The 27,837-nt window shown below is 38.4% G+C and overlaps 1 protein-coding gene across 3 annotated transcripts in view; it reads right to left on the bottom strand.

Annotated features, from left to right (window-relative positions):
• arsg (arylsulfatase G) overlaps positions 1–27,623 on the bottom strand; it is a 211,358-nt gene extending 183,735 nt beyond the window's left edge. For all 3 annotated transcript variants that reach the window (XM_039739870.1, XM_039739873.1, XM_039739872.1), the window contains exon 1: positions 27,553–27,623. The gene's annotated coding sequence lies outside the window, so the exon portion shown is untranslated. The remainder of the gene's footprint in view (positions 1–27,552) is intronic.
• Between the last annotated feature and the right edge of the window lie 214 nt (positions 27,624–27,837).

The raw sequence follows: 27,837 nt of genomic DNA, 5'->3' as shown, positions 1-27,837 counted from the left end.
CACACTACTTCTCTGCTGCGAAGTGCAGGTATTTTGCTAGTATATAGATACGGGAAACCCCCCTCACTATTTCTGTGACTTCCAATATACGTAGGAAGCCCAAATTTCCCATGCTCATGCTTTATACTGTACTTACAAACGTTAAGTATGTTTCATTTCGTCCTGTGCCCCTTAACGAACTTTCGAAAGTAACATCTTCTTTTTGGCAGTTCTCACCATTATGCCATAGGGAACATCCAGAACTAACCTCTCCTTTTGGTGGTTTCATTCCTTATTTCCGATAACAAATGATTTATTTCACAGCAGAGACGCACAACAGCTGCCCCCGTCCCCCCTTCTTTTTTTCGCACGGCTGCTGTCCGCGCACCTACTACGTGGTTGGCTCCCTGTCTATATACATTAACGACATCCCGCACTCATGTGCCTCCTCACTTGCTTCCTTACTTTCCTCAGCTGTTTGTTGTGGTCACTGCTCCCTTCTTCTTTACTCCTCCGCTTCAAGCCTGTTATTGTTCGCCTTCCTTCACGTCTTCCTGCTGGTGACTCTTGCCTTTTTGTTTACTCCACCAGTTCAAGGCTGTCATTGTTGGGCTTCCTTACATGCTCACGTACGTCTTCCTGGTGCTGACTTCTCCTTTTCATTTCATGCTCCACCGCTTCTCGCCTTCCTTCGTACTTTCTTTCTCAATGGGTGCACGCTTACCCCGAATAACATGTCTATTCCGGTGATCACCGTTGATCACAATTTCACCAACCCATACTCGGTGGTTTCCATGCCCCGAGATTGCGCCTGCCTTTTCCATTCTCTCTCTTACTTATTTCATGGCCATATCAGTCTCAGTCTTGATTTCTCCAGAGACATCATAGATAGATATGACGATAAAGGAGACAATTATACTACACAGGACCACTATAGCAGTGAAATGCTTAAGCTCTCAACCTATTGTTCTGCATGTGGACTGATAGCTGCTGCGGAATTGTTTTGTTCTCACTTTCAAGTGGGGAAAGAAGGGAAATATTTTATACCTTTGGACAACCGGGAATGCCTGTTAAGCATCTTAGCTTCACGAGTAGCAATTTGGGTAGTGGACACTTCGATGTTTATGAATGTTTCAACTCTGACAACGTGGACACAAAGTTATTGTATCTTTACAATGGTTGACAAACGCGGAATGTAACTTGAACACAACACATCCTCCAAATACAAACCTGACTGAAAGAAATAATGATAATCAAATCCTTATTGACAGCAACACTCATAACAGTGACAAAACAATTACATTGACAATCAAGTTACGTCATTTTTAAAATGTTTCCTTTTCTTTTTCATAACTTCTTTAACACACTACTTCGCTGCAAAGTGTGGGTATTTTGCTAGTCTATATACATAAAATAGAATCAGTAAGGAGTTACCACAATTCTGAAATCCAACAGGACCCAAAAAGAACAAATTCTTGACACACAAGAGCAGAGACATTGATAGAGAGGCAGAATAGATAACAAATGAGACTGCTAGCAATAACAACAGGATCACTATTTAAAAACACATAAGCCTTTGCTTACTTTCCTTAACCCACCTCTCACCCAGGTGACACCAGGTACTTTGGCTAGTATAAGGTAACTAGCAAAATACCCGTGCTTCACAGCGGCGAAGTACTGCCTTAAAATTTTTATTAAGAAGAAAATTAAACCCTTTTAAACAGAGGGAAAATATACCAATAATTATTTGTTAAGGATCTCTTTGTATACTACATTGTCAGTTCGGCCCTTCGGTTGTAATATGACCAAGCTGTGCGCTGAGCTTACTCTTGAGCATGCAACGTACAGTTGGCCATGTGAACAGTAATCCTGTTTCAAATCTCACAGCTTGGATTGCTGCTGTCATAATCAGTTTAAGTTTCATGGTTTGTTTCAATTACGACAGTATTTGTAGAACTTTTGTTGAAGAGACATTCGGCATCTGTCAAGCGTTGTAAGTATACAACCTGTTTCATCGATAACTTCACATCCAGCTTTTGAGAGTTTAAACATTCATAAACGTCAAAGTGTCCACTACTAAAATCGTCACCTGTCAATCTAGGATGTTTAAGAGGCATTGGCGGTTGTCCAAAGGTGTAAAATATTTGGCCATTTCGGTACACTTGAAAGTGACAACCGAACAATTCAGCGGCAGCCATCAACTCACATGCAGATGCATAGGTGAAGGGCTTAAGCATTTCACTCTTCTAGTGGGGACTCAATGCTGCCTCACACGGTGACTGAGCTGCAGGCTATGGACGTATATATGTACGTAAGTAGGATTCAGTTAGCGTTGGGAACCCGCGTACCAAACTTCTTGAAGATGGGCCCATAAGTAACAAAGACCGTTGAAAAGTTCAATATGGCGGCCGACAGTGGCATCATACCACCGAAATAAGTACCAAATTTCAACCTACTACCTACACAGGAAGTTGGACAATTAGTGACGTTGGAAAGTTCAATATGGCAGCTGACAATGGCGTCATACCACCGAAATAAGTACGTACATTGGTTTCGGTTTGCGTAGGGAAGCCGCCTACCAAATTTCGTGAAGATGGGGCCATGAATAAGAAAGTTCAATATGGCGGACGTTGTTGACCGTTATGTCCGTTACGCGTAGAATTTCGTAATGAAACCTGCTTAACTTTTGTTAGTAAGCTGTAAGGAATGAGCCTGCCAAATTTCAGCCTTCTACCTACACGGGAAGTTGGAGAATTAGTGATGTTTGGAAAATTCAATATGGCGGCCGACAGTGGCGTCATACCATCGAAATAAGTAAGTACATCGGTTTTGGTTAGCGCAGGGAAGCCGCCTACCAAATTTCGTGAAGATGGGGCCATAAATAAGAAAGTTCAACATGGCGGACGTTGTCGACCGTTATGACTGTTACGTGTAGAATTTCGAAATGAAACCTGCTTAACTTTTGTAAGCTGTAAGGAATAAGCCTGCCAAATTTCAGCCTTCTACCTAGACGGGAAGTTGGAGAATTAGTGATGAGTCAGTGAGTCAGTCAGTGAGGGCTTTGCCTTTTATTAGCATAGATTTTGTACAAATAATTGATGCAAAAAGATACAATTATAGGTGTTAAAACTGGACTGAGGAAGTCTTGCAATGAGCCCATATGCCAAAAAGGTCAATGTCCATTGAAAAGTTCTTCTATGCAAAACAAACTGAAGTCTGCATTTCCAAATTATTTCTCTATTTCTTTTTTAATAGCAAAGTTCTGCTTCAGCTAAAAGTTTCCTAAATTAAAATGACAACTGGAGTGACAAGTGTGCTAACCAGAGTTACGATTGTTGTATATTTGTGTAGTGTTGCACAGGTTTATGTCCTGCAACATTATTCTTATTAATTTGTCCAGTTTTTTGCTGTATAAACTACTTTTGTAGTGATGGAAACCATCTTGAAGACTTTTTTTAATGAATGTTCAAAATCACAATAATGAACTATGAATTGAACAATATATAAAATAGGGTGCGGTGGGTTGGCGCCCTGCCCAGGGTTTGTTTCCTGCCTTGCGCCCTGTGTTGGCTGGGATTGGCTCCAGCAGACCCCCGTGACCCTGTAGTTGGGATATAGCGGGTTGGGTCGTGGATAGAAGGATAAAATAGGAACTTGGATTGCAAAAATTTATTACAAACACAAATCAGAACACTAATTTCACGGATCAGTTAGAATGCCATAAAAACTAACACTGATTAAACAGACAGCAATTAGGACACCTTTCTAAACAAAAGATATTGAACTGTTTGCATCTTTTAACTGACAGAAGTTCAAACTGCTATGTACTTAATCTCTGTATCTTTACTGATGTGTACTTTGTATCTATTATATCATCATTCCTTTACAAAGGTAAAAAAAAACAGACTGCTAGACATATTTCTAGAATGTGAAACAACCCTATTTATCAGCTCAGAAAATTAAAATGCAAAAATGACAGTATTTTTAAGACTATCAGTTATTTGTGTTATTACTGTTAATTCCACATGGACTGAGGCTTTTACATTTGAGATGTATGTTGCAAAGAAGAGAAGAGAAACAGAGAGAAGCTCGGCACCATCACCCAGACAAGACGTTTACATTTACCACTTAAACTGTCAAGACACAAGTACTCTGTGGACTGAATAAAATTTTGAAGAGGCTCTACACTCAGACTTGAAGGGTCCCTTCCTCATCATTACCTGTATCTCTGCATGTGTCTTTAAATAAGTCTCTTTTGAAATTTATTTTCTACTTTTGCTACTTTTGATTGACTGTGTTTTATCAATTTTGCTTTACTGCAGTAGCAATTACATATTGGCTGGTTGAGCCAAGGTATAGTGTTAAGAGTATCTAATGTGGGTGACTGCCATATTCCCACAGGGGTCAGTGGCTGAGAAGAGATGTCTGGTCAGACTGTTTGGTTTGCTTATGACAGCTTGTAAGTTTCTTTGCTTGAGGCAACTGTCCACGTGTGGATAAAGCTGTACATGTGGAATATTAAAATGCAACTCTAACTGCTATTCATACACACACTATAGTTAACTATACCTAAGCAGCATACAGTGGACCAAAATAATGAACCAAAGGAAATTCCAAGATGATACAAATGAGGTATAGTGTAAACAGCAGCTAGCGCGGTTAGCAGTTGAAGAGAGACATCTTCAACTTCCAGTCTGTGGGCTTCATCTTCCATGCAGTGGGCAGCTATGCTAGCAACTTGCACAGATGTTGGGTGGCACTCAACTCTGAAGACTATCATTTCATCTGCTTATGCCAGCTAGTACTTCTCTTTGCTTGAGGGTCCACATGCAAATAAAGCTGTACATGTGGGTAAGTACAATTACATTTTCTCAATAACACACCACTGAACTATAAAATGGGGGTAATTAAAAAATTAAATCAAATTAAACTAAATTAAAAAAAGAAAGACAAGCTCAAGTCACAACCATCCCTTATTAAGTGCCACATGACTACTCAAAAAATAAACAAGCTGCTCTTAAGGGAAACAGCTTCCATAGAAATGGGCAAACAGCCACAGAGATAGTGAAAAAATAACATTGATATTTTCAATTTCATTAAACATTTAGAAAGCTTTCAATGCATCTACACATACAAATGAAGAGGATACAAAGTGTTAATGAGAATAGCACTGAAGTCATCTACATTAAACTCACACCATTTCTGAATTCATAGTAATAGCATAGATTCTAATTCTAATGAGAAACTTTCAAAAAACAATAAAACAATTGGGGCTGCAAAACCCAGGAAGGCAGCAAAAAAGAAAATATGTGCATATTAGTAATATTTTATGGGTAGTAGAACTGTTAAATGTAAAAAAGACAGGAAACAAAGTAAAGAAAAAAATCAGTGGGGTGGGAAGTGATTAAAATTCTAATAAAATGTTACAGTATACTTTTTTAAATGTATCAAAATATAAACCAAGCGAAAGTTTCCTCAGAGTAGTGACACTAAGCAAGAGATGATACTCACATTAGTACTATTTAGAAGAATTCAATTTCATTTGTATCATAATTAAATATCTGCTTATTTTGCATGTTTAATAAACAATGACCATTAACTGAAAATATTAAGTGCATTAAAAACTAAAAGCAGCTTCTCCACTCTTGTTTAGTTCATATGGTATTTAAAGAGAAAAACTTATAAAATATATAAAATAACACACCACAGCATATACATATGTGGCTGGTAAACCATTAAAAGTTTTAAACAAAGGTGGGAAGAACTACAAGTACTGTAGAAAAATACAAAGAGATGGACTTTTTAAAATTGACTTTTTAACAAAAAGAGCCTAATTTATTGCAGAAATTATTACTGTGCCTTAAAACAATATAACCCAAGGTGTTAAATGCTGTGGTAGTTGCATGCAGAACAAGCACAGGGTCACTAGCTGCATGGGCACCAAGCCATGGGAAAATTATATCACTAACTACTACAACCTTATGAAAGAAGGGAAAACTGAATGAAATTTTTCAAATATATCATTGTATACAAGATAATCAGAAAGTTGAATAAAGACAGCATTTTCAATTATCTTACTTAAAAAGAGAAGGCTAGAAATTGGTCTAAAATTACTAAAGACTGTCTGATTGGTGTTTGACATCTTGACCAACAGTATTTCACAGCAGTCTTGAAAGCATACAGAAAATCACATCACCTGCAACTAGAGAAGAATTCTCAATAGCCAAGACATATCAAATACTCATAAACCTTCTTAAAAATGAATCAGGAATGGGATCAATTTCACAGATAGATGACCTACATTTACAAATAACTCCAAAAACAGTACTTCCACATTGACAGTGGTAAATGAAGACACAGTATGGTAGTTGGTTGATCCACGCCTATTTGAAACATGTCCTGCCTGTCCCTATTAATTAGGTCCTAAAATAAACTGAACTAACTTATCACTACCTCCACACAGTCTTTTAATAGACTGTTTTTCAAGATTATTAATAAGCAATACTTAAAATATACATCTGTATGGCCAACACCAGATTTTGTCTAATGATGTTGAATTAACATTTTAATGCCTTGAAAGCTTGCATATTGTAATCTTTTTTAGCCAATAAAATTTGTCATTTTAGTTGACTTCTCACTACATTTTAATGTGACAAATATACATGTTAAAGCTATCATTTAACCTACAATTTATTGATAAGCTAAAGAACTTTTATCAAAAGCATTTTGTACTGCAGCAAATGACCATGACAGCAGCATTACTATAAAGCAATCTTTTTAAATGTACATACCATGTAGTGCTGACATCATTAATCCATTTTTACTGCTACTTTTTTTCACTCTCCGGTTGCGCTTATTACAGGTACAAACCAGTAATGCATACCAAATGGGTTGGCAGCCTGTCTGAGGACACATATTTAAAACACAATAATAATGCTGCCACATCAACATATTTTGTTTGAAAATCCTATTGTTCCTGCATGCTTTGCTTTATTTTCTATTTTAAGATACATCACAGATGCAAAGCTCTGAGCAAAATTCCATGTCATCCACTCTCTCTGTTATGTTTCAACTAGCAAAATACCCACGCTTCGCAGCGGCGAAGTACTGCCTTAAAATTTTTATTAAGAAGTAAACCTTTTTAAACTGAGGGAAAATATACCAATAATTATTTGTTAAGGATCTCTTTGTATACCACGTTGTCAGTTTGGCCCTCCGGTTGTAATATGACCAAGCTGTGCGCTGAGCTTACTCTTGAACATGCAACGTACAGTTGGCCATGTGAAAAACAATCTTGCCTCAAATCTCACAGTTTGGATTGCTGCTGTCATAATCGGTTTGAGTTTCATGGTTTGTTTCAATTACGACAGCATTTGTAGGACTTGTTGTGTTGAAGTGACATTCAGCATCTGTCAAGCGTTGTAAGCATACAACTGGTTTCATCGATAACTTCACATCCAGCTTTTGAGAGTTTAAACATTCATAAACATCAAAGTGTCCACTACTGAAATCATCACCTGTGAATCTAAGATGTTTAAGAGGCATTGGCGGTTGTCCAAAGGTGTAAAATATTTGGCCATTTCGGGACACTTGAAAGCAACAACCGAACAATTCAGCGGTAGCCATCAACTCACATGCCGAACCATAAGTGAAAGGCTTAAGCATTAGAATATATATTAGTAGTATAATTATCTCCTGTACCGTCATCAGTGCACACCTTGAACCTGTCCCAGTCATTCAATACATAAGACACAATGTTCCTCCGGATATCAAGAGTGAGCCTGATATGGCCGTGCAATATGTAACACAGAGAATGGAAAAGGCAGGTACCATCTCTGGGCATGGAAACCACTCGGTAAGTGACAGTTCTGTGATCGATGGTGATCACCTCGATAGACATGTTAATGGGGGTACGAAATGGGTTCCTCAACAATGTAAACTAGGTCTAAAATACCTACACAATAACTATAATCGTAATAAATGAACAATAAAACAGCGGAGAAGCCATGGATTAAATAAAAAGGCTGCAGTTATCAGCAGGGAGACGTGAATCCCGTGGCGAAACAAGGAAGGGAATGTAGAGACTGGAGCGATGGATGGCCTTATATAGGCAGGCAGCCAACAACGTGGGAGGCGTTGGGATGGGGGACCCAACACCGCCTCACACGGTGACCAAGCTGCAGGCTATGGACGTATATATGTACATAAGTAGGATTCAGTTAGCGTTGGGAACCCGCGTACCAAATTTCTTGAAAATGGGCCCATAAGTAACAAAGACCGTTGGAAAGTTCAATATGGCAGCCGACAGTGGCGTCATACCACAGAAATAAGTTCGTACATCGGTTTTGGTTAATGCAGGGAAGCCGACTACCAAGATGGGGCCATAAATAAGAAAGTTCAACATGGCAGACGTTGTCGACCATTATGACCATTACACATAGAATTTCAAAATGAAACCTGCTTAACTTTTGTAAATAAACTGTAAGGAATTAGCCTGCCAAATTTCAGCCTTCTACCTACATGGGAAGTTGGAGAATTAGTAACATTGGAAAGTTCAATATGGTGGCCGACAGTGGTGTCATACCACCGAAATAAGTACGTACATCGGTTTCGGTTAGCGCAGGGAAGCCGCCTACCGAATTTCGTGAAGATGGGGCCATAAATAAGAAAGTTAAAATTGGCAGACGTTGTCGACCGTTCCGCGTAGAATTTCGAAATGAAACCTGCTTAACTTTTGTTAGTAAGCTGTAAGGAATGAGCCTGCCAAATTTCAGCCTTCTACCTACACGGAAAGTTGGAGAATTAGTGATGAGTGAGTCAGTCAATCAGTCAGTCAGTGAGGGCTTTGCCTTTTATAAGTATAGATGTGTACAGTAATCCCTCCTCGATCGTGGGGGTTGCGTTCTAGAACCCCCCGCGATAGATGAAAATCCACGAAGTAGAAACCATATGTTTGTATGGTTATTTTTATATATTTTAAGCCCTTATAAACTCTCCCACACTGTTAAAATTATTAGAGCCCTCTAATAACACCCTTTAGTCAAAAGTTTAAACTATATATATTTAGATATGCTTACATTTAAAATCCGTGATAGAGTGAAGCCGCAAAAGTCGAACCACAATATAGCGAAGGATTACTGTACTTAGTTTTGAAAGGGTATTCTCTTTTTGGTTCAACAATTTTCTAAAAACATGCATGTTATCTAGCAATTCTAAATTGGCCAGGAAGATGATGTATGGGTACGAACATTGGTGTGCCTTGGGAACCATCTTGGGCCCTGCATCAACTACTAACAGAATAAGCTGAGGCGTCTCATGACACTGTACTAGACAACAAATGCACAGAAAAGGGAATGCCTTATGGATTATTCTCTTTTTAATTGACTTCATTACATTCTGGTTTTCTTGTGTTACAACTTGGGGAATGATTGTGTAATACACATGTGCAAAATGTGTCTCTTCCATTGTCTGTGATGGCAGTTACTCAAGGGAACGAAGTGAAGGTCACAGTTAGCCAACTATCCTTTGCCTCCACATTCAGCCAAAAAGACCATGAGCCAATTGAGCACATGTAAGGTTTCAATGCACCACCTCTTCTAATTCCTTGGGCACAACAAAATACCTCCAAGATGCCATCATTTTTAAGACCAGCCAAGCATGAGAGACCGTGTTGTCACTGTCATCTCTGCTTTCTTCCTTAAAAAATTATCAAACACCGCTAAACAGGGTAGTCCATGTCACTAAGACCTGTTTAACATCTTCAGTTGTGTTTTGTTCATATTAACCAGTTTACAAATGACACTTTCCTAAATTGTATTTAAGATTTACTAGGGGGCTTTGCCCCCTACTCGCTTCGCTCACCAACCCCTCCGCCAGCACTACGCACCGTTGTGAAGAGGGGGGCTGAACGCACCCCAAGGAGAGGCGACCACTCGTCCGAAACCCCTCTTAAACGGTGATACAATGGGAAACAAATATTTTTTTTTTTAACCTCCTCTTTGCTCAATCAGCTGCTGGCTTGCTACTGATGCCGTGCCACGTGATCTGTATTTCATGTGGCACTTCAAATGTTTAAAAGCCTGTACAGCACCTGTCCTTTTGTCTCACTGCCTTGTCTCTCTTGTCTCCCAGACATCCTCAAACACTATTTGATCTTTTTTCGCTGTTCCGTTATTTCACCAAGTAATATTTTCCATTTTGTTTGCACTAATGCAATCTTTAATCTCATTTTTTTGAGACTTTCAAATTTTTCTACTTCCATTATCTCTAACCTGCTCTGCATGTGTATCACAGGACTTGCTTCCAAAGGTTGCAAGTATGATGTGACTTGTCCGTCTCGTAGGACATGAAAGTGTCTCTTTGTATCTCTTCAAAAGATCACGTCTTGTCTCTCTATTGTCACAAGATTTTTTTTTATAACAGAGAAATTATCTAACTGTTTATTTAACAAAGACTCAGTATAACTGGGTCCCTCCACTAGCATGGAAGTCTGTTTGAAGCTTTATGAAGCACACCAAGTACATCAACCTCAGACAACAGTGATAAATAAGAGCTAAAAAGGTGAGAAGTTCAGTATGAAGCAAGTGGGATGCAGTCACGGATACAGCAAAGAACATTAATGAGTCAGCTGCAGCCCTCGCAAGATAGATACAGTGTGTTTCAATGAATAAATATTACAGTCATTGCAATATATATATATATATATATATATATATATATACACACAGTACAGGCCAAAAGTTTGGACACACCTCCTCATATGGCGATTCACCTCCGCGAGAAACATGCCTCTATTAACAGTCAACCTGTGGGAGGGGGTTTGTACAAAGGGTTGGGACAAAAACAGTGGGAGCGTATGAGTCGCACTTAGTGGCAATTCCACGGTTTGCAGTCCGAATGGAGTTCAACGGCTTACCCACGCCTAGACACACGCTCAATCTCATACATAATTATTTATTGAATGGTAAACACTTCTGGAAAGACATGGTTGTCTAAAACAGGTTAGTGTGAGAATACAACAGTAAGTGAATGAAAAGATGGAACTCTGGAGAGAGCAAAATACAACACAATAGTGAACCCGCGGCATAACAAACGCCGCATAATTATTTATTGATGGTTGAACACTTCTGGAAAGACACAGGGACACCCCTCGCAAACTGTTCTACACGCCGCATACAGGGATTCACATCTGCGACAAACAAACTGTTTTACACACTGCATACAGCGAATCACATCCGCGACATGATTTTTCCTAGATGGTCCTGTCGCGTCCACCCCCGCACTCGAAGCATACACACTGCCTGCTCATGTGTCCGCTCGCAAGAGAAACTCACGGAGAGCCGCCCACCAGCTGCCTGTGTGTGTGCCTCTGTCCGTCTCTTGGGCGGCTTTCTCTTGCGCTGCCTCTGTGTGAACCGGTCAGGCACAGAGAAGATCAGCTGCTGACAGAGCGTCTCGAATGTTGCAGGGTCTGCATTGGTGAAGCAGGTGAGACGGTAATGAAACAGAGGCACAGGGCTTATTGGTTTTTAAAGACTGATTCCTTCATTGTGGTTTAACCTCAGTTTTAAAGGATTGTTTTAAGGATCCCATGGGATACCCCTCGCAAACCGTTTCACATGCTGCATATGGCGATTCACCTCTGCGAGAAACATGCCTCTATGAACAGTCAACGTAGCTCGGAGGTACATGACATTAACCTGACCTGCACTGCATGTGGCCTCTACGACAGACGAACATACAGTGGTGTGAAAAACTATTTGCCCCCTTCCTGATTTCTTATTCTTTTGCATGTTTGTCACACAAAATGTTTCTGATCATCAAACACATTTAACCATTAGTCAAATATAACACAAGTAAACACAAAATGCAGTTTTTAAATGATGGTTTTTATGATTTAGGGAGAAAAAAAAATCCAAACCTACATGGCCCTGTGTGAAAAAGTAATTGCCCCCTTGTTCAAAAAGAACCTAACTGTGGTGTATCACACCTGAGTTCAATTTCCGTAGCCACCCCCAGGCCTGATTCCTGCCACACCTGTTTCAATCAAGAAATCACTTAAATAGGAGCTGCCTGACACAGAGAAGTAGACCAAAAGCACCTCAAAAGCTAGACATCATGCCAAGATCCAAAGAAATTCAGGAACAAATGAGAACAGAAGTAATTGAGATCTATCAGTCTGGTAAAGGTTATAAAGCCATTTCTAAAGCTTTGGGACTCCAGCGAACCACAGTGAGAGCCATTATCCACAAATGGCAAAAACATGGAACAGTGGTGAACCTTCCCAGGAGTGGCGGCCGACCAAAATTACCCCAAGGCGCAGAGGCGACTCATCCGAGAGGTCACAAAGACCCCAGGACAACGTCTAAAGAACTGCAGGCCTCACTTGCCTTAATTAAGGTCAGTGTTCACGACTCCACCATAAGAAAGAGACTGGGCAAAACGGCCTGCATGGCAGATTTCCAAGGCGCAAACCACTGTTAAGCAAAAGAACATTAGGGCTCGTCTCAATTTTGCTAAGAAACATCTCAATGATTGCCAAGACTTTTGGGAAAATACCTTGTGGACTGATGAGACAAAAGTTGAACTTTTTGGAAGGCAAATGTCCCGTTACATCTGGCGTAAAAGGAACACAGCATTTCAGAAAAAGAACATCATGCTAACAGTAAAATATGGTGGTGGTAGTGTGATGGTCTGGGGTTGTTTTGCTGCTTCAGGACCTGGAAGGCTTGCTGTGATAGATGGAACCATGAATTCTACTGTCTACTAAAAATCCTGAAGGAGAATGTCCGCCATCTGTTCGTCAACTCAAGCTGAAGCGATCTTGGGTGCTGCAACAGGACAATGACCCAAAACACAGCAGCAAATCCACCTCTGAATGGCTGAAGAAAAACAAAATGAAGACTTTGGGTGGCCTAGTCAAAGTCCTGACCTGAATCCAATTGAGATGCTATGGCATGACCTTAAAAAGGCGCTTCATGCTAGAAAACCCTCAAATAAAGCTGAATTACAACAATTCTCCAAAGGTGAGTGGGCCAAAATTCCTCCAGAGCGCTGTAAAAGACTCATTGCAAGTTATACATAAGCGCTTGATTGCAGTTATTGCTGCTAAGGGTGGCCCAACCAGTTATTAGGTTCAGGGGCAATTACTTTTCACACAGGGCCATGTAGGTTTGGATTTTTTCTCCTAAATAATAAAACCATCATTTAAAAACTGCATTTTGTGTTTACTTGTGTTATATTTGACTAATGGTTAAATGTGTTTGATGATCAGAAACATTTTGTGTGACAAACATGCAAAGAATAAGAAATCAGGAAGGGGGCAAATAGTTTTTCACACCACTGTAAATGACGCCATTTTTTCTGTGTCGTCACGTCCGAGTTGGTGGGCGTGGCCCTGCGAGTTGTCGTCTATTCCAATGGTCTTGGAGTTGGTGGGCGTGGCTCCTTCCTGTGTGCGCCATAGATGTCTCACTTGTCGGCGGCTTAGTAAACCCAGGCCCCTTCCGGCGTGCTTTTCATGGTTGTCTTGCCTTAGTGAATATATATATATATATATATATATATATATATATATATATATATATATATATATATATAGATGTTTTCAGTTATTTCACCTTTTTTTGTTAAGTACATAACTCCACATGTGTTCATTCAGAGTTTTGATGCCTTCAGTGAGAATCTACCAATGTAAATGGTCATGAAAATAAAGAAAACACATTGAATGAGGAGGTGTGTCCAAACTTTTGGCCTGTACTGTATATCAAAATGTCCCAAATCAATAAACCCTGAGTAGACAATAAATTTAAAAAACTGGCTGTTTTCATGTGGGGAGAAAAACATTGAGCACAAAATGATTATGAACAAGTTCAAGGAATGCAAGGAAATATGAAACGACAAACTAGAGTTTGTTTCATAATAATATAAATAAGACCAGATAGGTATTATACATAATTACAGACTATAATCCCAAAGGATATGGACAATTAGCTTCTCTTGCAAATAATCATAAATTCTTATTACTGACTTATAATTCTGCCTTAGAAGAAAGGTCATAAAAAGAAAAAATAAATAAATAAAACTAACCCCCATCTATTGCAAATAATGAAATACGTAACTACTGTTGTTGTTTAATCACAACTTAAACGGGCAGAAGTAAGCAAGTACAGTATCTTGGGCCAGACATTTGGCAAAGATTATTGATCATCCCAGTGCCCAAGCTCAATAAACTAAGGAAATAAATTATCAATATTTAGTTGCACAATCTTTATTACTAGTTAAGTGTTTACCAGCAGTCACACACCTCCAGTTCCATCCTATCATATAGCAAGGGTCTGTAATAATGGCTCAGATATTAATAGTGTAACTAATTAGGCACATTCCAAATCTAGTCACTGTTGTCTAATTGATTTCAGCAGTTTTTTCGCTATTCAGCTGTTCTGTTGACTGAGAAATTAGCAAAACTGTAAAGGTAATTCAAAAGCAATTTTGAAGTTTTCTTGTGACTTGCGGCCAGCAAATTAGATCATAACTAGAACTAAGCAGTATGGTTATACAACTCCAGCTCTTCAATCACTTCACTGGCTTCCAATTAAAGTTACCACTGATTTTAAATTTTACAGAACGTACTAAAGCCTATACTTCATGGCATTCCTTGAAATTTCAGGACAGAGGAATACTTAATATTCTGAAGATAAATGGGTAGAAAGCTGACCCACACTCTGGAATAATCCACTACCCAATTTTTGAGAAGCCCCATCAGCATCAGGATTTAAATTAAGGCTGAACACACTATGCTGAAACTCATTATTTTAACATAGCATGTATTTACTGGAGCTGCTGCTGCTCCTTATATTGCATTTTAATTAATTGTAGTAATTGCTTCTGATTGACCATTACTAAGTCTTTTCCATTCTGTTTCTCTTGGTTTTATTTACGTTGGCTCTTGGTCTGATTTGCAGGGGATGCATCACCAAAAATGATGGACCTATTTTCAGTCTTCTATATGAATGAAACTGTTTGCCTTTTCAAAATATAGCTGAAATACTGTAGGAAGGGCAGTTTTAGAACCAGCCTACTGTATATATACTGTATTAGCAGATGCAAGTTAGAATTTCTATATATGCTGTGCATGTGACAATATTGACCCTATAAACCTATATTGCTTGATGCCTTTTTATGTTGTAATGGTTTTTTATATTATTCTATAACAGGCTGGGTTTATAAAGGAAAGGTAGCTTAATAAGAATAAGCTAAATTCAATTTTAATGTAAATGTTCTTAGTTACCCTTAAATACCTTTAATATAGGTCCTGTATACTACTAAGCTGAGAACCAAGATTTTCTTTTAAATAAGCATATGGTACTATACCGGTGGGACTAATAAAAGCTGACACTTCATTTTAACAATGAAAAAATAAACTTTATTTAATGAGGATTTGATATGTTTCTTGAGGTCTTGAGGTAAATACAAAAAAACAAACAAACCAAGAGATGACTACAAGCTTAAGAAGTAAAAATACAGTTGTCTCATCTATTGAAATAAACCAGGGGTTGCCTGAATCACATCCTACAGATATTTAGGAATGTAGGCGGATGTTCAATTGAGATTTTCTGATCATGCCCAGGAGTTCTTTTCTTTCAGTCTGACTGATTAGCATATTAATCATTCAATAACTTTAAATTAGGGCATATGTATGATTATAGTCAGTGGCTATTTCTTTTAAATAACATATAAACAGACTTAGAATAATTTATTTAAAACAAAGAAACACAAGGTGGTGAATGGATCATCACAAAAGAGTGTCTTTCATAAAGGGTTTTTAAGTTCTTCACAATGACGGGTTTGAAGGCACTCCAACATCCTCCCACCAGCCCCACAAACTGTACTTTCAAGCCAATCTGTGTGTGTTTTTTTTAATTACATCTGCAGTATATGAGTATGTCTATACAGCAATTTGGGGAGAAGCCTGTACAGGTATTCTGATGTATAGCTGGATCCTAGTTTGTATTCCACTACAGCTACTAGGTACGTATGTTGTGGCTCCCAGAGACTCGGATTAAAAGGATAAATATATCTTAACAAATATACATTGCTGTCTAAACATAATTTATATCTCTGAGTACTCCATTTCATAACCTAAATAAATAAATAAATAAATAAATAAATAAACTGGTATAAACTTATAGCAGTATATAGTTTTTCAGAGCTTTAAATTCCTTCTTGAAATTGGGGAGGACAGCACCCTTAAGTTTAACACTGGAGTTGATTTTAGAGTTTATGGGGGGAGTAAAAGTTGTTTGGGAAGTTTAAACCCTGCAGTTTAAAAAAACAATGTGATGTTAATATTTCAAACATTGTTTATATGCCACTATGTATTCTTCATGATGTTTACAATAGTTTATAAAATTGAGTAAATAAAGTTGTCAGCCCTCTATTCAAATAATTTATTTCTGCTATTTTAACTTTAAATACAGAATTCTTTAACTTTACATGTAGGGATTTGCACTTGTATTTAGCTACAAAGCCACACTGGATGAGAAAAAAACTACATCAGTAGAACACAACAAAATTCTACAGAATGTAAAATAAGCTGAGAAAAATAAGCATTTTTGTTATCCATATTATCCTGTAAGATTACCATTTTTGTGCAGTAAATGTAAGGCTGTAAGTGTAAATGCTGTTAATTTACAGTGCATCCGGAAAGTATTCACAGCGCATCACTTTTTCCACATTTTGTTATGTTACAGCCTTATTCCAAAATGGATTGATTTCATTTTTTTCCTCAGAATTCTACACACAACACCCCATAATGACAACGTGAAAAAAGTTTACTTGAGGTTTTTGCAAATTTATTAAAAATAAAAAAAACTGAGAAAGCACATTGTACATAAGTATTCACAGCCTTTGCCATGAAGCTCAAAATTGAGCTCAGGTGCATCCTGTTTCCCCTGATCATCCTTGAGATGTTTCTGCAGCTTAATTGGAGTCCACCTGTGGTAAATTCAGTTGATTGGACATGATTTGGAAAGGCACACACCTGTCTATAGAAGGTCCCACAGTTGACAGTTCATGTCAGAGCACAAATCAAGCATGAAGTCAAAGGAATTGTCTGTAGACCTCCGAGACAGGATTGTCTTGAGGCACAAATCTGGGGAAGGTTACAGAAAAATTTCTGCTGCTTTGAAGGTCCCAATGAGCACAGTGGCCACCATCATCCGTAAGTGGAAGAAGTTTGAAACCACCAGGACTCTTCCTAGAGCTGGCCGGCCATCTAAACTGAGCAATCGGGGAAGAAGGGCCTTAGTCAGGGAGGTGACCAAGAACCCGATGGTCACTCTGTCAGAGCTCCAGAGGTCCTCTGTGGAAAGAGGAGAACCTTCCAGAAGGACAACCATCTCTGCAGCAATCCACCTATCAGGCCTGTATGGTAGAGTGGCCAGACAGAAGCCACTCCTTAGTAAAAGGCACATGGCAGCCCGCCTGGAGTTTGCCAAAAGGCACCTGAAGGACTCTCAGACCATGAGAAACAAAATTCTCTGGTCTGATGAGACAAAGATTGAACTCTTTGGAGTGAATGCCAGGCGTCACATTTGGTGTAAACCAGGCACCGCTCATCACCAGGCCAATACCATCCCTACTGTGAAGCATGGTGGTGGCAGCATCATGCTGTGGGGATGTTTTTCAGTGGCAGGAACTGGGAGACTAGTCAGGATAAAGGAAAAGATGACTGCAGCAATGTACAGAGACATCCTGGATGAAAACCTGCTCCAGAGCGCTCTTGACCTCAGACTGGGGCGACGGTTCATCTTTCAGCAGGACAACGACCCTAAGCACACAGCCAAGATATCAAAGGAGTGGCTTCAGGACAACTCTGTGAATGTCCTTGAGTGGCCCAGCCAGAGCCCAGACTTGAATCCGATTGAACATCTCCGGAGAGATCTTAAAATGGCTGTGCACCGACGCTTCCCATTCAACCTGATGGAGCTTGAGAGGTGTTGCAAAGAGGAATGGGCGAAACTGGCCAAGGATAGGCGTGCCAAGCTTGTGGCATCATATTCAAAAAGACTTGAGGCTGTAATTGCTGCCAAAGGTGCATTGACAAAGTATTGAGCAAAAGCTGTGAATACTTATGTACAAGTGATTTCTCAGGTTTTTTTATTTTTAATACATTTACAAAAACCTCAAGTAAACCTTTTTCACGTTGTCATTATGTGGTGTTGTGCGTAGAATTCTGAGGAAAAAAATGAAATTAATCCATTTTGGAATAAGGCTGTAACATAACAAAATGTGGAAAAAGTGATGCGCTGTGAATACTTTCCGGATGCACTGTAACAAATCTGAGATATTATGTTTAAAGATAGTTAACAAGGTCTTAGCTAAGTAAAATAGTAATGCAGAATGATTATCACTGCCCCTTTACAGAAACAAGCACCTCATTGCATGGAGTTGGCATGTTCTCTGTATCTTGTTGTTTATTTCTAGGTACTCCAAGCTTTCTGCCCAAATTCTCAAAGCTATGCAAGTTTGTTAAAGTGGCTTCAGCTTGAGTGTGGGTGGCTGTGTGAGTGAGTAGACTCTGTGAGGACCGCAACTCCATGCTCCTCTGAAGTGGAGTGAGTTTGAGAATAATAATAGTCACAGTCAATTTGCCAGTGGGGTTGTTTTTTTTGAGATTACCGTTACTTCAAAATCAAAGGACGTTTCTAGTAGACCATAAAACAAAGTCAATTGTGGTATCATAAGAAAAAGCTTCCAACAAAGTTCTCATTTTTCAAATGAAATTTCCCTCTTCAGAATTAGAGCGGTGGCCACCATGGCAATATCTGCAGCTGATTTCCTTGCAAATTACCTTTGAGCATTGCATATTATCTTTTTGTGTGTCTGTCACCGATTTTATTTTTCAGAGTTGTGCTGAAACATAAAGAGAATAGAAATCAGGGTTGTGAGTGTCTTTAAGTGTCACAATGCAGCCATGAACTGGCAGTGGTCAGTTCATCAGAAAATGAAAAGGTGTCGCTAACAGGGATGTCCAGCCATGGATTTGGAGTGAAAAGCAATTATTGTGTTAATGGAGTCAGAGTTCTGCGGTGGGCTGGCGCCCTGCCAGGGTTTGTTTCCTGCCTTGCGCCCTGTGTTGGCTGGGATTGGCTCCAGCAGACACCCGTGACCCTGTAGTTAGGATATAGTGGGTTGGATAATGGATGGATGGATGGAGTCAGAGTTGGAGTCAACTTTGACTAAACATAATTTGCAATGTGTGTTCAAATTTCCAATTTCACAAATTTTAATTTGATTAAACAATTTTTTTAGTGTTTTGATATATAGCCTCTTTTTTCAATTTGCAAATTTTCATTTGTTTAATTTTACTTAATGTTTGTAACTTCTTAAATAAATAATATTAAAAAAAGCCTACAACAGCATTGCTACAACCTTTAAAACCAAACTTTAACAAGTTAGGGTGCTACAACATAGCCTGATGATTCGAGTTGGCAGTGATGAAATGCCTTGTATCTTGTATATCATGTGCTAAATATATGAGTAATTACAACTAGAAAAGCTGGAGTAGGAGTCGCTGGTACCATAAATTGAGAAGGCAGAGTCAAAGTTTTATGTACCAACTCCACAGTCTTGGCCATTAAACCATCCAAGTTAATTTCCTGAATTTCTGTACTGAACTGAACACAAAACTGTTTTTAGTTTCTAGTTTAACATTCGTCAAGTTCCTACTAAAGACACATGGCATTGTGCGCTGCCCATGTCTTTGACTCCTGCTCTTTACTTGTGTAGCTTTACTAAGCAGCTGTCTACACTACTGAATTCTGCAGCTGTATTTTCCAGTCCAGAGCAGCTGAAACATGTTGGCGACATCCTATATATGTAGTATTAACAAAATGTAACCCATGAAAAAATAAATGAATAACTAAGTAACAAATTAGGCAGAATTATAAAATAGTACTTTAAGGAAGGCATTGAATATGAGAGACAGCCAGCAAGAAATGTATGCATTAAAAATAAGACTTTGCAGGAATACTAAATTTGCTCTGCGGTGGGCTGGCGCCCTGCCCAGGGTTTGTTCCTGCTTTGCACTCTGTGTTGGCTCTGATTTGCTCCAGCAAACCCCCGTGACCCTGTGTTAGGATATAGTGGGTTGGATAATGGATGGATGGAGGAATACTAAATTTGTGCAGGATACTGTGGAGAATTTAAAGGTCAGGGGTTTATAGGACATGGGTATATTATTGCAGCTAGGGTATGAAAAATGTGTGTTGAAATTTTTCAGGTAAGGAAGACACTGTTGAGGTAGTCAGCTTACAAATAATTGTTCAAAATGTAGCAGGTTTAACAATTAAGGTCCATTGACTTTCTAATCGTGTAAAATAAAATTATCTACTATCATCATATTAGTGTTTTCATAATAAAATAGAGACTGATCAACAGTGTGTCACTTGAGTCGTCTTCTGTTACAGCTAACATTTTAATTACTTTGTGCAGTATGACATGTTACCAAAGGAAATCTACTTTATTACGATATACAGTAAGCACAAAGGGCAAAATCTGACATTTGTAAACCATTTTTAAATGACAAATTTCATTTTTATTAACTATTTAGCAATGTAGCCTGCTACATTGTTGAAGCAACAGGGCAATGATTAACATTCAGCACAGGAGAATAATTAAACAAGCTCAATTCAAACCTCTAGCAAAGAATATATGTGTATAGCTAGAAAGGAGACATAAATCCTATACTTTTAATGACCACACCTCAGTCTAACACTTTATAAAACATTAGTGTATGCTGTATAATTTCCTTCAAATTACTAAACAAAACATAAAACAATTTTTTAAAAAAGGAAAAGAGAATGTACATGCCAGAACAAGCAAGATCATTACTGGACCTTGCAAACTTAGTAAGAAGAACAATTAACACTCACAAAAGGCTGCCCATGGATACATTCCTATCGCTATAGTTTTTGGAAAAACAAGAAAATGCCTTTCAACAAACTACTATGTGTTGCATACAATACGAGAGCGAACAGGTGCAGTTTTTCTCAGAAAGGCGTTTATTTCCGAAGCCCCAATTCTGCCAGACACTCAACCTCTAACCCCAAACACTTTACGGCCAACAAGAACACATTGTCGTAAAATGTACATATTGCAGACATAACACTATGGGCCTGAAAGTGTTTGCTTTATTTTAGACAGCCTGTACAATTTAAGGGTAACTTTCTCAACTGACTTGGTTGCTGCACATACAGTATATCAGAATAGTGCATTTCTACAGGTCATCAGTTTCAGGACTTTTGCCTCAATACTATGAGGTTTAAGGGGCTACTATTTTTTCTTATTACAAAAATTCCTTAATCTGCAGCTAATTCCTTGCTTTGTGCTTTGTATTTTATGTAAATTAAAATGGTTGTTTCCCTCCTTCTGTTAAATAAATCTTACATTTCATGCTTAACATGGTGAAAACCAAGCTGATTACGATCAAGTGTGAGACTTAGGAGAACTTATTCAAGAGCAATAGTAAAATAAAATAATAAAATCACCTTTTAAAATGCAAGGTCAGGCAATTTCATCATCATAGCCTGTGCAATTAACAGTTATTTGAAATACACAATAAATTGCTTCAATAGTAAATTTCATAAACGCACTGCCCTTACACACATGTGCATTATGAACCTACTCAGACCTCACTTGACAAACAACTTCTTCTGCATATTACACCCTTTTCATTGAAGAAATGCTATTGTTAATGCAGATTTCCAATGTCACTGATATATACAGTAAACAAGTTCATTCAAGATGGAAACCGGCACTACTTCACACTGATGGTATCTGAAACAAGCTTTGAAGTCTTGTAGTTGACATAGAAATCATGACAGCCTTTAAAAGGTATCTGTATGATATACACACAACCAAACACCCATGTCAATACGGATTTTTCTTGTTAGTTTTCTATAGGATGCAAGCTTTGCGTTGAATTGGTGCAGACTGTTGTTTAAATTAACCCCTTATTTAAAAACATAAATGAAATATTCAATCATTCTCTCAAGCAACCTATCATTGGTTGAACTGGCTTCAAGGCAAAGCATTAGCTCGAGATGGGATGCCATGTGCTCACCTGTGCCCACCCAGATTTTTAGCTAACCTGACAAATACATTTGTGAAATATGGCAGGAAGTTGATGTATGTCATGGGGATACTCAGGGTGGTGTAGCATCAGCTTGAGGGAGTTGGTTCCAAGTCTCTTGGGTTGTGATTTAACAGCACAAATTACTGCACCATCTTGTATTAAAGAACGCTTAGTTACAGGTGAATGTCACAGTGACTGTGATGCAGTAGGAAAATTACTCTGGAACTTGAGGTGTATGGAATAGCAGGTGGTGATGGGCAGGCACAAATGGATGTGAAAGCCGTCTAGATAATGAAACCAATTTTAAGTCAATGTACAGTACAATGACTTAGGTATATAAAACAAAAGTATATACAGTACATGAGGAACCTGTTATTACAAACTACTCTAGAAGAATGAATTGGAACATCATGAATGATAACCAGAAAAGGTACTAATATGGAGAAAAATGGCCAAGCCTTTTGCTGAGTAATTAATCTCAACTGAATGGCAGGTAATTCCTATACAACCCAGCTCCAAGAATACCGTATATCTTATCACTATAACCATTAGGGCAGGCTTGGCAGACTAAATTCCTGGAAGGAAAGATACAAGTTACAAGTAAAGAGTATTTGAAACTTCATAAAAGCAGTATTAGGGCAAATGCATCAAAGATAATGTTATGTTTTACTTTAAATTATGTACTTTATTCTCTGGCACCATTTGAAAGCCAAATGTTTTTTATATGAATGCTAAAAAACCTGTGTGTCAAGAATGCAAAATAGATTAGGATAGTTGCCACTGTGGTATAAGGAAAGGGCACCTTGGGGAATATTCATTGCTCCAATTTGTTTTAGAAATAGAAGCTGAATAAAAAATTGATACAATAAGCTGTTTTGGGAATAATTAAATTTTCCATCCTGTGCTCTGTAACATCAACAGAGGTTCAAGCTCCCATCAATGCTGACTTGTGTTCAGAAAATAGACAATGCTGGGCCTCTACTCTTAGTCAGCAGTAACAAAAAGTGCATGTATTTTTATTTTCTGTGTACACAAAAGATATGTGTTATAAGATTTTAATTTCCAAGACTGTTTTCATTTATGACTAGAGATGTCATAAGAACCAATAGTTCGGTACCAAGTGAAAATAAACTTCCAAAAACTAAAAGTACTAGCTTTTTTAACAGTATCAGTAGTATCGGGTGAAAGTCCATACTGCACTCATGAGTGACTGAAAGGCACAATATGTGAGGAAAAACTATATGAAAATGGCCTTAGTGGTGATCAGAGGTGGGTAGTAACGAGTTACATTTACTTGAATAACTTTTTTAAAAAAAATTGTACTTCTAAGAGTAGTTTTACTGCACCATACTTTTTACTTTTACTTGAGTACATTTATGAAGAAGAAACGCTACTCTTACTCCGCTACATTGGGCAATACTCAACCTGTTACTTTTTTCCATTTATACATTACACTATATTTTTGCCAGAGAGAAGTCGCCAGTGGATCTACTGCATGACTCTTTCACCAATCAGACATAGCAACAATAATCACGACTATGTCTCACCTCGTTTCACCAATCAGACATAGCCATGCAGTCATGTGACCACACACAAACTTCCTGCGTCTTGCAGCCTGTGAGAGACTTTTTAGTCATGCGGGGCTCCTGATCACTGCTAAACAGTCACAGCTTCACTGTAGGAACCTTGAGAGCCAACTCCTGCTAAAGCTTAACCATCACTTCACTTTCGGCCGACCTCCGTCTTGGCTCTTTTCTTTGTTTCTCTTCTTTGTTTGTGCTGACCCTGTATATATACACTCCCGTCTCCATGGGCATTAATCACACACTGCAGGAAGCAAATGAAGCAATTGAGTACGATTGTACCCGCACGTGCAGGTGCAACTCGCTCCAACTGCCTCATTAACTCCCCGCGGTCGTGCAATTGCGCCCACGGAGAGTGACACGGGCTTTATGGATTTAAAACTGGCCTTTATGGGTTTTTTTGAAGCCGTGGACCCGCTACACCACAAAGTGAATATGAAGTATTAAACTGTCAGTGTACAGTATATCTTGTCACTGTAAGTAGTTTGCACTGTTCAAGCATACATGTTACCTACTGTAGGTATCGGCTTCAAAAGCTTTGTTGTGAAAATCTGAGATTTGGAACTTTGTGTTATTTGTGCGTCTTTATTTTGTAAAGATGTTATTTTTACTAATTTTTTAATTTTATTATTTGGAAATAGAATTTGCACATTATTTTATATTTTTGTCTGTCTTATTACAATATTTCTAAAAAATAATTCATTTATTATGTTCAAACAGTTACTCAGTACTTCAGTAGTCTTTTCACCAAATACTTTTTTACTCTTACTTGGATGACTACTTTTTACTTCTACTTGAGTAATATTATTCTGAAGTAACGCTACTTTTACTTGAGTAAAATTTTTGGCTACTCTACACACTTTGGTGGTGATGATACGGCATCACATCAACACGTGCTGGAAAGAAAAACAACAGACAGTGGGAATAATGCTTTCATTAAAAAAAAAAAAAAGCCAAAACACATACAGGGTTTCGACATTGCCACTTCCACCCCATTATGGAGTTAGCTCTAAAAACAGATTTGTGTGTGCTTTGAGAGTGCAGTGATGTGAACAATTAAATCCGAGTTGTATTCCTATAACTTGTAACGTCTCAAAGTTGCAAAGGAGGCAAAATGATGGCAAGATTCATCATATTAGTGTCCTACACAGTCCCTAAAAAGGAAGAGAGACTTTGCATTAATTCTCTGAGTGCATCGAGCAAGTCTACAGATTTGCATTCAAGTATTTATCCATTTTCTAACCGGTTTATACCGTTCAGGGTCACGGGGTAACCTTGTATGCATCCACAATTACATATACTGTATAGGACTGTGCACACTGGTAGTGCTAACAACAGTTTTAGCAAGTAAAAATCAAGGTAAGTTTCAGATGAAGTGGCTATTTGAAATGAGCAACTCCTTTAGTTAATACCAAACAAATGTATTTATCACTTTGAAGCACAAAGCACTATGATAATGCTGCTTAGAAAGATGGGCAAAACAGTAGACTTCTTTACTAAATATAGAGCTTCAAACACTAAAATTGTGTAATTTGTTTGTTTTTGAAGCTAAAGGAATGTTCCAAATGTGATGAACTTTGTGAAAACACGTCATCTATTTGAAAGGTATGTTGGCAAGTGTAATGCAGCTGACCAGTCACACTGCAGGTCCAGTAAATGTCCTGATTCTGTATCAATAAAGAGGCTAAACAATAACAAATCCTATCACTCATATAACAGACTTTAAAAACAGTACAACCAAGGGTGTTCTACAGGAGGTCTCAATCAACTGATTCATGTAAAACAAGTTTGATTCCACACAGGAAATTGAAGTTTGCACAAATGTAAAGGAAATGAGGCACAGATTTAAAAAATCAAAGCACCGGGATTTTGTGACTTTTACAAATGTAAGCAACTGGAGTCATCCATTAAATATTACTTCATTTTAACAAGCTAATGATGCAAATATAAACCTGACAAAAGCAAATGTTACAAAGGTGAAAAAGGGATTCTCGGATAAACCAGATTTAAGAAGCATGATGCTAAAAAAACAGGTTTAAAATGTTTAAAATATCCTGAATTATCTTGGAATTCACTAATTCAACACTACATACTGTAAATAACAGCTTTTAAATATTAGTTTTAGCATTGATTTTAAGTGTATGTACTGGAAAGAAAATAGAGAACAAATCTGGAATGTGCACAGGTCGTCTATGATGTATCATTATCTTTAATCCTTGAACTGAAATCCTCCCAGAAGACTTTAAAATTTTCCCCATTTGCTGTTGCCCACATTAAAATTTAAGCCCTATATTGCATTTTGATAGTTATTATTTTTAATACTTGTTCACTGAACTGAAATGATAACTGGGTAACTCCTTGAAGGATAAACCACCACTGTAAAGCTGTTATTGTTAGTATTCATATGTTTTATATTCTGTTACAGAAAAAGGGCACAATATTGTTCGCTTGAATAACGGTGGTACTTTTAATAAAAAAGCAACTGAATGGGATTTCTGTTTTTGTTGTGGTATTGACTGGTATCAAGAATAACAAAATTTCACTGGTATTGAAATCAAACACCTGGTGACATCCCTATTTATGACATTTAATATTTTATGTATATAACACCTTCCGAAAGAGCATGATTTTAATGGAGCCATATAAAAATCGATTACTTTTCTAAGGATAACTTCACCTTTGTCTTTATGCATCTATTTTAACTGTTTTAAAAAAACTAAAAGTACTACAAATGCAACAGCAAACAATTCAGAGTTGCACATTTTATATTATGTATGAATTATTACATTTAGGATTTTTTTAAAAAAATGGAAGGCATAACAAGATTAAAATATACATCCAGAGAAATTTGTTAAATTACGAGGAGTGTTCTTCTTAAGTGAATTAATAAAAAATGAAGAACTGCATGTTTAATTGTCTTTTAATTACAGAAACCAAACAGGCTGACAGTGTGCCATAGTAGTCAAGGCTTTGGACTTCAGAGCCCGAGGTCGCGGGTTCAGATCTGTGTGACCAAGAAGAGCCAAGTCACTTCACCTGCCAGCTCTCCAATTCGAAAAACAAAAGAAATGCGATAAATCGTAGCTGAAATATTGCAAATTGCACTATATAAAGACGTCAGGCAAATAATCTCGACAGGCCAAAAAAAGCTGACTTTACCTAAGCAATAATTTAACTGAGAAACAGCGAGTCACAACGCAGTTATTAATGGACGTGATGTGGCCCAGTATGGGTCGAGCGGGTCTGAAAATGTCAGCTTTTTAATGGGCGATTGAATGTCTGCGGTGACTGGTATACACGAAGGGGAATGACAAAAATGCACGTATAAACAAACACACACACTAGCCACTGTGCTGTTAAATAAATAAACCATCCTAAACACCAATCCCGGGAGGCGCGACGGCACGAAACCACGTTTAAAATTAAGAGAAAATGCGAGGGCTGGCGCTATTAAAACTCTATGGATGGACTGTCTAATAAAAATATTACTAACACACTTTTAACCTCAGGCAAAGGCGCTGGACTCGAATCTTAACCCCTCAGAGTCTCCCACGGGATGCGTCTAAACGCTGGCGGTTGCTTCTCACTCGAACGGATGGGCGGCGGGGAAATCCGCAGCTTTTATTTTCTGGTGTTGGCACAACGTATTGTATACAAGTCGACTGTGTTTCCAATCCATATTCGGAAAAAAATAAATACAATCGCGTCACCATTCTTCCTCAAATGTTTTCAAACATGTGGCTTTGACGGTTTTCTGAAAATCAAATGCAAGCAGTAATCCTTCCCACAAAGAAACTCACAACTCCTCCTTCCTCACGTGGACTTTATTTCATTTTTTAAACTGGAACAAACCTGCTCAGCCCGGAATGAAGCTCACCGCTGCGAGCGTCCTCACTCCGAAGACAACACGTGGAAATCCACCTCTACGCCACTAGAAAGCAAGCGGGCACCAGCGTGTGTGCGCGTGCGCGCGCGCGCGCGCCCCGTCAGTGACGACAACCCAGACAGACTGCCTCGAGCTCGTGCACGTGTGACGCCTGCGGCAGCGGCACCTACACTGCGCCGACGATTCCGCAGTTATCGAAGGCCAGCTGCATGATAAGGGGGTCGGGTGTGACTGAGTGCAAGAGCCACACC

Source organism: Polypterus senegalus, chromosome 17 (assembly GCF_016835505.1).
Source record: "Polypterus senegalus isolate Bchr_013 chromosome 17, ASM1683550v1, whole genome shotgun sequence".
Classification (NCBI taxonomy): Eukaryota; Metazoa; Chordata; class Cladistia; order Polypteriformes; family Polypteridae; genus Polypterus; species Polypterus senegalus.
The sequence above is the reverse complement of the archived record's forward strand: the minus strand, read 5'-3'. Positions and strand labels throughout refer to the sequence as shown.